The sequence below is a fragment of the Schistocerca piceifrons genome, chromosome 8 (genome assembly GCF_021461385.2).
Source record: "Schistocerca piceifrons isolate TAMUIC-IGC-003096 chromosome 8, iqSchPice1.1, whole genome shotgun sequence".
Taxonomy (NCBI): domain Eukaryota; kingdom Metazoa; phylum Arthropoda; class Insecta; order Orthoptera; family Acrididae; genus Schistocerca; species Schistocerca piceifrons.
This window is the reverse complement of record NC_060145.1, coordinates 404770209-404782965: the sequence shown is the minus strand read 5'-3', so window position 1 is coordinate 404782965 and position 12757 is coordinate 404770209.

The following is a 12757-nucleotide window of genomic DNA, read 5'->3' as shown; positions in this document are numbered from 1 at the left end:
AAACTGTAATGATAGAGACTGGAATATATTCAACAACTAATACACCTTCACTGACAAGGGGAGGCCATGACTTTGGGATCACAGATTTACTTCATACCTTACACGTCTTTAGTACCCCATTAAAAGAACACGATGTGCAAGTACCTAGGTGCACTACTCTGGCAATTGCGAGAAAATCGCAAGAGAAGCTTTACACGCCCATTGGGTGACTTACGTATCTGTGCGTAGTGGCGGGCGTTGGAGTTCACCGGAACCGTGCGACTGCTACGGTCGCAGGTTCGAATCCTGCCTCGGGCATGGATGTGTGTGATGTCCTTAGGTTAGTTAGGTTTAAGTAGTTCTAAGTTCTAGGGGACTGATGACCACAGAAGTTAAGTCCCATAGTGCTCAGAGCCATTTAGCCATTTGGAGTTCAGGGTCGTCAAATGGTTAGCGTTCGAACTTCGTGAAATGAACCTGTAGTAAGCGATGGTTCGACTGGACGGTTCGACTGCCGCTCACTTTTTTATCTATAATTTTTCCATCGTTGATCATATGCGGTTTGCATCCAAACTGTCGGAAGGAAGAGAAATTTTTCAAAATGTCAACAAGGTGTGTTTAGCATTAGAAACTCTGAACATGCCCTGTACATGCAGAAAAACTGCACTCATTCGATGTAGTAGATGCCGTTTCGATTTATGTTTTCCATGTCTCTATGAGAAATACCATCCTGCAACTTCTGATGTCGAGAGCACATCCGACGAGTAATGTATATCACTCTTGGGACTTACTATACCCAACAACGTCACTCGCCTCATTATTTATCGTGGTTTGACATGAGCTTTCCAAGCCTGCCGCGCGTCCTTGAAAAATTAATTAAAAATAATAAATAGTCAAATAATACACATATCAAAACAAGTTTTACATCACCTCGGTTACGGAGAGTTCTGGAATAGAGATCAACATAAACATCAAAAACTGGTTCAAATGGCTCTGAGCCCTATGGGACTTAACTTCTGAGGTCATCAGTCCCCTAGAACTTAGAACAACTTAAACCTAACTAACCTAAGGACATCACACACATCCATGCCCGAGGCAGGATTCGAACCTGCTACCGTAGCAGTCACCCGGTTCCAGACAGCAGCGCCTAGAACCGCTCGGCCACGCCGGCCGGCCACAAATATCATTTCCGCCCTTTTAATTACTCATGAAAACCACACATTGCATGTTGTACCACCTTACAGCGAGACCTTCAGAGGTGGTGGTCCATATTCCTGTACCACCAGTAACTCTAATAAACAGTAGCACGTCTACTTGCATTGATGCATGCCTGTATTTGTCGTGGCATACTGTCCACAAGTTCATCAAGGCACTGTTGGACCAGATTCTCCCACTCCTCAACGGCGATTCGGCGTAGATCCCTCAGAGTGGTTGCTGGGTCATGTCGTCGATAAACAGCCCTTTTCAATCTATCCCAGGCATGTCCGATAGGGTTCATGTCTGGAGAACTTGTTGGCGATGTCGTTATTCTGAAAAAAGTGATTCATAAGATGTGCACGATGGGGCCGCGAACTGTCGTCCTGAAGACGAATGCCTTGCCAGTATGCTTCCGATAAGATTACACAATCGATCGGAGGATGGCACTGACGTATCGTACAGCCGTTACGGTGCCTTCCATGACACCAGCGGCGTACGTTGGCCTCACATAATGCCACCCCAAAACAGCAGGAAACTTCCAGCTTGCTGCACTCGCTGGACAGTGTGTCTAAGGTGTTCAGCCTGACCGTGTTGCCTCCAAACACGTCTCCGACCATTGTCCAGTTGAAGACATATGCGACACTCATCGGTGAAGAGAACGTGATGCAAAACCTGAGCAATCAATTCGGCATGCTGTAGCGGGCCCATCTGCACCGCGCTGGATGGTGTCGTGGTTTCAAAGATGGACGTCAGGAGTGAAGTTGCGCATGATGCTGCCTATTGCTATCAGTGTTCCTCCGAGCCATAATCCGTAGGTAGCGGTCATCCACTGCAGTAGTAGCCCTTGAGTAGCCAGAGCGAGGCATGTCATCGGCAGTTCTTGTCTCTCTGTATCTCCTCCATGTCCGAAAACATCACTTTGGTTCACTCCGAGACGCCTGGACAGCTCCCTAGTTGAGAGCCCTTCCTGGCATAAAGTAACAATGCTGACGCGATCGAACCGCGGTACTGACCGTCTAGGCATGGTTGAACTACAGACAACACGAGTCATGTACCTCCTTCCTGCTGGAATGACTGGAACTAATCGGCTGTCGGACATCCTCCATCTAATAGGCGCTGCTCATGCATGGTTGTTGATATCTTTGGGCGGATTTAGTAACATATCTGAACAGTCAAAGGGACTGTGTCCGTGATACAGTATCCACAGACAACTTCTGTCTTCAGGAGCTCTGGGAACCGGCGTGATGCAAAACTGTTTTTGATGTGTGTCTATGAAACTCTCTAAATCTTCATGAAAATGTACGTGGTTTTTTTTTCAGTACATTACCTCTCAAATGTCACATAAATTAAATAGGATGACTAGAGATGGAAAAAATATAGAACAATAAATGTTAGCGGGCTTCGAACCGTTGCCTTGTCCTCGGCCCTTTTGCACCGAGCGAAATCTAACCACGTGCCCGCTATCTTCGTACAGACACATCATGTACAGAATAGACGCAGAAAACTTCTCTTGCGACTTTCTCTGAATTGCCAGGATAGTATCCCTGTCTACTTGAACATTGTGGTACTTTAATGGCCTACTGAAGATGTACAGAGTTTGAAGGAAATCCGTGATCCCAACGTCGTGGCCACCCTTTACGAGATACCATTGGTATACGAATTCCTGATCATGATCATGATCAACCAATAGAATCCTGGCAAGTGAGAAAGTTAAATCCACAAATTTAATAAATGTCACACAAAAACTTATTAGCATTGATTGGTTTACCACTGTTATGGAAAAAGTATCATTAAATAATGGTTTTGATTATTTCCTACTTACCATCACAGCGATCTGTAATGAATATTACCCCTCATCACTAATACAACAGATTAAATGCAAGGAAAAACAGAAGAGAGAGTTAACTGACTGGTATATATCTTACATGAATATCTCAAGAACTCTGTTAAACATTTTTATGATAAATCTTGTACTAATAACGAGTAGATAAATATATATGTCAAATTAGAACAGTTTTATAGAAAATATACCATTCCTGCAAAGTAAAATGCCAATTATAATTGTTTTTCAGTCTTGCAACTAATATAAAACAGATTGGAAAATAATTAAAGCATAAACATTGCTAATTGCAGAAATTATATATATTCTTCTAAGTGCACATAAGCTAAATAATGGTTTCATAAATTCTGGGACGTTGACAGGTGATAATAATTTAGGAAACAAGAAGAGGGACTCTCCAATTCAGAGCTAACTGAGCTACCAATAGACTTGTCAAAATTGGGTGGAGAACTAACTATCCGAAGCATATACCGGATGTAGTCAGATCACTGAGTAACTCCAGAACTAAAGATGTGCATGGTTTCTCCAATGTCACACTGAAGAAAATTATAGATACTATACGCATTCCTGTGTCTTACCTTATTAATAGGATATTTAGCTAGGAAACATTTCTGGAGTGCTTGAAACTGACGTTGGCTTGCACATATACAATAATAGGACAGAAATTCGGCCCAAAAATACAGAGCTACAGCAATAATACCAGTGATTCCGAAAATTATTGAAACTTTAATGAAAGACCAACTAAATGTTTTAATCTGCCAGGAAGTTTCGTATCAGCGCACACTCCGGTGTAGAGAGAAAATTGCATTCTAGAAACATCCCCCAGGCGGTGGCTAAGCCATGTCTCCGCAATATCCTTTCTTTCACGAGTGCTAGTTCTGCAAGGTTCGCAGGAGAGCTTCTGTAAAGTTTGGAAGGTAGGAGGCGAGGTACTGGCAGAAGTAAAGCTGTGAGGACGAGGCGTGAGTCGTGCTTGGGTAGCTCAGTTGGTAGAGCACTTGCCTGCGGAAGGCAAAGGTCCCGAGTTCGAGTCTCGGTCCGGCACACAGTTTTAATCTGCCAGGAAGTTTCATACCAACTAAATGTTTTATTTTTATGTTAGAACCTACTTAACGTGGCGCAGTATGGATTCCAAAGAGGGCTATCAACAATTAAGGCAGTCGAAGAAATTTTGTTATCAGTATTACATGGTTTTGAAAATAGAGAGCACGTTTATACCACTGTAGTAAATGTAACCAAGGCATCTGACACTGTATCACACAGCATTTTACTGAAGAAATTTGAAAGATATGAAATAACTAAAATAAAGCTAAACCAGAGCTAGCACTACTAATATTATATTTGACAAATAGAAACCAAATGGTCATTGTAAATTCCGAAACAACCTGACATCCGCAAGGTAAAGTATGGGACCAAACAAGAATCTGTGCTGGGACAGATCGTATTTATGCCACTGGTAGTCAGCGTAGTCCGTACCGCCCACTGGTAAGCAGTTCAGCTATATAAAATTTTGACGTGAAGTGTTTGGTAAGTAATTATTATTACATGCTTTAACTTGCTGTAACTCTGCTTTACAAATTTTATAAAAGACAGTACAAATTTTATAAAAGTTACTTTCCTACCTTATAAATCACCGTTACTGTGAAACCGGTGGGTGGTTAGAAAATTTTACTACTAACAGAGATACAAAAGGTAAAAGAAGGTTGCCTGTTCCTGGTCTATGTGAAGAGCCTGCTCAACTTATTACCATATAAATCTGTGATGAACACCGATGAAACAACATTTATCGCACCACATAACGACACGGATACTGTGAAACAAATGAACAACTCCATGATGGAAAATGCGGTTCAGTGGTTCCATGAGAATAGGTGGGGATTAAAGAAAAATAAAGCTGAATAGATGCTCTTTTCCCTAGAGATGTTAATAACGGACAATGTGAACTCAAGTGTCTGTAAACTTGTTAGGCATAGACCACAATAGCAAATTATGCTGAAATATCAGCACAGAAAAGATCTGCAGTTTTATGTCTCCTTAGGACACTGAAGAAGTAAAGAGCGTATACTTACAGGATACTACGCTTTTTTTCATACCCTTTTACATTAAGGAATACGTCTTTGGGGAAACTATGATGAAGCAAAAGATGTTTTCCTCTGGCAGAAGAAAGCCATTAGATGCATTTTTGGTTTGAGCAATTTAACTTCTTGCAGACAGTGCTTTAGTGATTACAAAATATTTACAGTCCTGATTCTACACATAATCAAAGTACTTATGCCAGCCAAAGAGGATGTCTGCATGTATGAACGTAGATCAGATGTGCACTCATATGAAACCAGAAACAGGAACTTACTGGCGATCCCTTGGACTCGTTTAAGTAAAATTCAGAATACGTTTTTGCATGCTGGCAAAATATTTTTTAACATTATACCACATGACACAAGGGTATTACATGAAAGTGAATTTAAAATGGTGGTAGGGACATGATCGAAAGAAAAAGCATTCTGTAACGCAAATGAATTTTGATACAATGAAAAAAGATGCTCTCTTATTATAAATCTGATTGTAACATACGAAATTGTAGGTTATGTCATACAACTCAGTTTGCATTGTCTGTAATCTGTGTGAAAAAATTAATTATGTAATGAGTGCAAGATAAGCAAAATTATTAATAATATTTATATATATCAACCAGTGTTTGGTATGAACATTTGTATAATTATTTATGCACGTTTACGGGGAAATAAATCAATAAATCAAACCAGTTAGACGATCGACTTTTGTGCGCTATGGTATCATCAAAGATGGCAGACTGGTTAAAGTGCTCGACACCGACTTGGGAGGAGCCAAGTTCCAACTCTTTTCTAGTCATCCATTTCTCGGTTTCCCACTCCTTTCGTAAGTCGATTTAGGCAACTGTTGTGGTTGTCCGGAAAGAACTCGGCATTTCCTTTGACATCCTAGACGAATGCAGTCTTTTTCTCAGTCCTCTGATGACCTCGTCACCAGTGAGACGCTAAGCCAGAAACTTTCTTCCTGCCTTATGGAGAGTAGGGTTGCATGTTGCGCTGTTTAACACTCATCTGTTCAGTGAAAAAAAGTATCGAAATTTGTAAAAATTTATTACAGAAAGACTGACCTGAAAGAATCCAAACCTACAGGACATTTACAACAGTGTACCAACAATAATGAAGCAATTGGTTAACTTGCGCGCAGGGGAAGCTGCGACTTTACGTCTACTTCTCTTTCCGCTTCACGATTAACTGAAAAAGGGGTACCACCTGTGAGATGAAATAATGACGGCAGCACAGGATAGGCAAAAAGCCAAAGCCTAGAAAAAATACTTGGGTAACACAAAAATTGTTCAGTCTAACTGACGAGAGAATATGAAAAAGTAGCAAATGGAATAGACAAAAGGGAATACAACGTCTAAAAACGTTGATAGGAAATGCAAAGCAGGAATGGCTACACAAGAAGCGGAAGGGTTCGGAAACATGCATACCTAGGAGAAAGTTGCCGCCTACAGGAAAACTGAAGAGGCCTTCGAAGAAAAGAGAAGCGGCTGTGTGAATATCGATAGTTCAGTCGCCAAACCCGTAGTAAGCAAGCATTGAAAGGCTGAATGGTAGAAGTAAACGTAAAAGAGATTTACAATGCAAACGACGTTTATGGACGACGTGACCCACCAACCATTCTGAGGGATCTATGCCCAATCGCCGTTGAGGAGCGGGAAAATCTGGTCCAACAGTGCGTTGATGAAGTTGTGGATAGTATGCCATGACGAGTACCGGCATGCATCAATGGAAGATGGCGTGCTGCTGATTATTACAGGTACCGGTGGTCAGCAATCTAGGCCCCCACCTCTGAAGGTGTCGCTTTATGGTGGTACAACGTGCAGTATGTGGTTTTCGTGAGCAATAAAAAGGGTGGAAATTACGTTTATGGTGATCTCTGTTCCAATTTTCTGTACAAGTTCCGGAACTCCCTGAACCGTGGTGATGCAAACCTTTTTTCGGTGTGTGTATTCCAAAAGTAATCGCCCTGTCTGTAATACAGTAACCCCGCTGTGAGACAAGACGCTCAGTGTCTTCATGAAAAAGTGTTTGCTGTTATCTTCGAAACAATGATTCTGCTAAGATGTGCACATCTTCGTCGGAAGCAAACCGACAGCCAGTGCCTTCCTCCAGGGCTCCAAGGATATGGAATTCGCATTGAGAGAGATCGGGACAGTATGTATGATGTATGAGGGCTTCCCACCGGAATTTCTGCACCGTAGTCGAAACAATCCTGGCTACACGTGGGAAAGCATTTTTCTATATCAGAATCTCCAAGTGGAAACTTTGCAAAACCTGAAGTGTGTCTTCAAGTCAAAATGCCCAGGAATGTTGAAGCTCGGCGTCATCAGTTGCAGGATAATACCCACCCACGTGATGCCAAGGTTGTTTGGAGTAAGCTGCAGAAGTTTTGCTGGGAAGGCCTTGCACGTCCTCCATAGTGTCCCTATCCCTCCCCCATACGAAATCCATATTTTTGCAGTACTCAAGAAATATAGCCGTGGTCATCAATTTGCTTCATCTACATCTACATCTACATCCATATTCCACAAGCCACCTGACGGTGTGTGGCGGAGGGTACTCTGAGTACTTCTATCGGTTCTCCCTTCTATTCCAGTCTCATATTGTTCGTGGAAAGAAGGATTGTCGGTATGCTTCTGTGTGGTCTCTAATCTCTCTGATTTTATCGTCATGGTCTCTTCGCGAGATATGCGTAGGAGGGAGCAAAATACTGCTTGGCTCTTCGGTGAAGGTATGTTTTCGAAACTTTAACAAAAGCCCGTACCGAGCAGTCGAAGAGGTGTAGGCCTGAGTACAACTGTGGCTCGGAAGGCAACCGCAAACATTTTTGCATGTAGGTCTTGTGTCACACTGGGAGACACATATGAGGGGCATTTGTAAGTAATGCAACAGTTTTTTTTCTGGAAGCAGGTTGGTTGTATTCAGGATTTCCGTATATTATATTTTTCTCCACTCTTTTGGTTACAAAACCCTATTTTTCAACATAATCTCCGTTCATTGCGACTGTTGTATACCACGTTACTGGGAAGGCCGGGATTCCTGTATGTTCACTCGACTGGTCGACCTCGGTGTCAACGTCTTGCTGCGTCAATAACCTCCCCATCGCCCATATACTGCTTACTGCGGAGTGGACCATTCATTGGGTCAAACAGATGGAAATCTGAAGTTCCACGATTCGGGCTGTAGGGTGGATCCGGAAGAACATTCCAATGAAGTTTTGTAGCAACTCTCGCGTGAACAGACTTTTTTGAGGCGTTACGTTCTCCTAATAAGAATCGACAGCAGACCAACACCGACAACGATAGTTCAGGTATACATGCCGACGTCGCAAGCTGAAGATGAACAGATAGAGAAAGTGTATGAGGATATTGAAAAGGTAATGCAGTATGTAAAGGGGGACGAAAATCTAATAGTCATGGGCGACTGGAATGCAGTTGTAGGGGAAGGAGTAGAAGACAAGGTTACAGGAGAATATGGGCTTGGGACGAGGAATGAAAGATGAGAAAGACTAATTGAGTTCTGGAACAAGTTTCAGCTAGTAATAGCGAATACCCTGTTGAAGAATCACAAGAGGAGTAGGTATACTTGGAAAAGGCCAGGAGATACGGGAAGATTTCAATTAGATTACATCATGGTCAGACAGAGATTCCGAAATCAGATACTGGATTGTAAGGCGTACCCAGGAGCAGATATAGACTCAGATCATAATATAGTAGTGACGAAGAGTAGGCTGAAGTTCAAGACATTAGTCAGGAAGAATCAATACGCAAAGAAGTGGGATACGGAAGTACTAAGGAATGACGAGATACGTTTGAAGTTCTCTAACGCTGTAGATACAGCAATAAGGAATAGCGCAGTTGGCAGTACAGTTGAAGAGGAATGGACATCTCTAAAAAGGGCCATCACAGAAGTTGGTAAGGAAAACATAGGTACAAAGAAGGCAGCTGCGATAAAACCATGGGTAACAGAAGAGATACTTCAGTTGATAGATGAAAGGAGGAAGTACAAACTTGGTACGGGAAAATCAGGAAAACAGAAGTACAAGTCGCTGAGGAATGAAATAAATAAGGAAGTGCAGGGAAGCTAAGAAAAAATGGCTGCAGGAAAAATGTGAAGACATCGAAAAAGATATGATTGTCGGAAGGACTGATTCAGCATACAGGAAAGTCAAAACAACCTTTGGTGACATTAAAAGCAACGGTGGTAACATTAAGAGTGCAACGGGAATTCCACTGTTAAATGCAGAGGAGAGAGCAGATAGGTGGAAAGAATACATTGAAAGCCTCTATGAGGGTGAAGATTTGTCTGATGTGATAGAAGAAGAAACAGGAGTCGATTTAGGAGAGATAGGGGATTCAGTATTAGAATCGGAATTTAAAAGAGCTTGGGAGGACTTAGGGTCAAATAAGGCAGAAGGGATAGATAACATTCCATCAGAATTTCTAAAATCATTGGGGGGAAGTGGCAACAAAACGACTATTCACGTTGGTGTGTAGAATATATGAGTCTGGCGACATACCATCTGACTTTCGGAAAAGCACCATCCTCACAATTCCGAAGACGGCAAGAGCTGAGAAGTGCGAGAATTATCGCACAATCAGCTTAACAGCTCATGCATCGAAACTGCTTACAAGAATAATATACAGAAGAATGGAAAAGAAAATTGAGAATGCGCTAGGTGACGATCAGTTTGGCTTTAGGAAAAGTAAAGGGACGAGAGAGGCAATTCTGACGGTACGGCTAATAATGGAAGCAAGGCTAATGAAAAATCAAGACACTTTCATAGGATTTGTCGACCTGGAAGAGGCGTTCGACAATATAAAATGGTGCAAGCTATTCGAGATTCTGAAAAAAGTAGGGGTAAGCTATAGGGAGAGACGGGTCATATACAATATGTACAACAACCAAGAGGGAATAATAAGAGTGGACGATCAAGAACGAAGCGCTCGTATTAAGAAGGATGTAAGACAAGGCTGTAGCCTTTCGCCCCTACTCTTCAATCTGTACATCGAGGAAGCAATGATGGAAATAAAAGAAAGGTTCAGGAGTGTAATTAAAATACAAGGTGAAAGGATATCAATGATATGATTCGCTGATGACATTGCTATCCTGAGTGAAAGTGAAGAAGAATTAAATGATCTGCTGAACGGAATGAACAGTCTAATGAGTGCACAGTATGATTTGAGAGTAAATCGGAGAAAGACGACGGTAATGAGAAGTAGTAGAAATGAGAACAGCGAGAAACTTAACATCAGGATTGATGGTCACGAAGTCAATGAAGTTAAGGAATTCTGCTACCTAGGCAGCAAAATAACCAATGACGGACGGAGCAAGGAGGACATCAAAAGCAGACTCGCTATGTCAGAAAAGGCATTTCTGGCCAAGAGAAGTCAACTAATATCAAATACCGGCCTTAATTTGAGGAAGAAATTTCTGAGGATGTACGTCTGGAGTACAGCATTGTATGGTAGTGAAACATGGACTGTGGGAAAACCGGAACAGAAGAGAATCGAAGCATTTGAGATGTGGTACTATAGACGAATGTTGAAAATTAGGTGGACTGATAAGGTAAGGAATGAGGAGGTTCTACGCAGAATCGAATATGTGGAAAACACTGATAAGGAGAAGGGACAGGATGATAGGACATCTGCTAAGACATGAGGGAATGACATCCATGGTACTAGAGGGAGCTGTAGAGGGCAAAAACTGTAGAGGAAGATAGAGATTGGAATACGACAAGCAAATAATTGAGGACGTAGGTTGCAAGTGCTACTCTGAGATGAAGAGGTTAGCACAGGAAAGGAATTCGTGGTGGGCCGCATCAAACCAGTCAGTAGACTGATGACCAAAAATAAAAAAAAAACGTTGTCGTGGAGAAGACGAAGTTTGTTTGCATATTTGTGGCGTTGAACACGTTAAAGTCGTTTCTTCAATTTCCTGAAGGTACCACAAAACATTTCATAAATGATCTTTGCATCCTGATGCAGGACGTCAATCGGAATGACCCCTAGAGTCCCAGAAGACAGCCGCCATAACAGAGTGCGGCTTTGAACTTCTTTTGAGGTGGAGTCACAGATATGTGCTACCGGCCGGCTCGTGGGAGATCGGACAGGTTTGCGCAACCTTGTTGCGATGGTGACAGATGCCTCAAACAACTCAGTGCGCTTTCGTTAACTGCCAGTTTCCCGTAGACATTCTGCAAGGGCCCATGAATACGTACGATGTTCTGATTTTCCACCAAAAGTTGCTCAATGACAGCACTCTGCTTGGTTCACACCCCCGCTACAGACGCAATCTTGAGAACTACTTATAGCCCTGCCACCTATCGGAACTTCATGAAATTATAGGGTGTGAACAGGGAGTATCCCAAGATGACCTACAACGGATTCGGCAATTTTCCACCGAAATAGGTCCAGAAAAAGAATGTGTTACATAACTTACTGAAACCCCTCGTACTGAAAACGTGGCGATTGCTTTGAAATAATGAATTTTACTTACTTTTCTCCATCTATCCTGGTTTTATCTGACGGCTCCACATATTTCTCACCAGGCGCTCTTGTGTTACTTCCAACAAGCAGATCAGGATGGGCTGCTTTAAGTACGTAATTAGACGTAGAATTATAATTTCCCTAGCCGGCCGTTGTGGTCGAGCGGTTCTAGGCGCTTCAGTCTGGAACCGCGCGACCGCTACGGTCGCAGGTTCGAATCCGGCCTCAGGTATGGATGTGTGTGATGTCCTTAAGTTATGTTTAAGTAGTTCTAAGTTCTAGGGGACTGATGACCTCAGATGTTAAGTCCCATAGTGCTCAGAGCCATTTGAACAATAATTTCCCTACGCAAATGGCGTCACACGAAACTCTCATGAAAGAGACAAATAGAACACGATCTGAAACATTTTCTTGGCCAGTATTAAGACAGAAGGCGAAGACAGTGCATAATACACAAACGAAGTGGAGGAGCAAATGTGCCGGACGGAGGCATGAAGAAACGAAGGGTAAGCAGTTTATGGGTTTCTTAACTTCTTTGCGAGGCCGTGAGCTGCCACGAAATCGTGTTCCGTTGCCCTACAGACGTCCTTTGTTGCCATAATTGACTGCAATCAAAGTCTGTTATTGCAGCATTAGCCGTTACGGCGTTTTTACTAGTCGGAGCTCCCGTCGCCTTTACGATCGTTACCTTTGTCCATGAGTCGGTTTCTAGTGCTAAAGCCCAGATGAAATTCAACGTGCAGAATTGTCTGCCAGGAATTGCTTTGTACCACTTTGCAGAGGTGGAGATAACACTCTGAACACTTAAAATGAAAGTCGTACTAATAAACACACGAATAGCACCTGAGTCTTTGCTTACATTTAGTACAATAGAGTAGATGTTTGTGGGAACACCTTTCCTGTCGGCGATACGGTGAAAAGTGCCGCAAGTGTCTTGTTGTTCACAGATGTTACGTCGTTGAAGACCTCTTAGAAAAAGCACTCCGTCTTCAGGCCACAAGTGACCCATCTGGACCATCCGACCGCCGTATCATCCTCAGATGAGGATGCGGATAGGAGGGGCGTGTGGTCAGCACTCCGCTCTCCCGGTCCTTATGATGGTTTTCTTTGACCGGAGCCCCTACTGTTCGGTCGAGTAGCTCCTCAATTGGCATCACGAGGCTGTGTGCACCCCGAAAAAT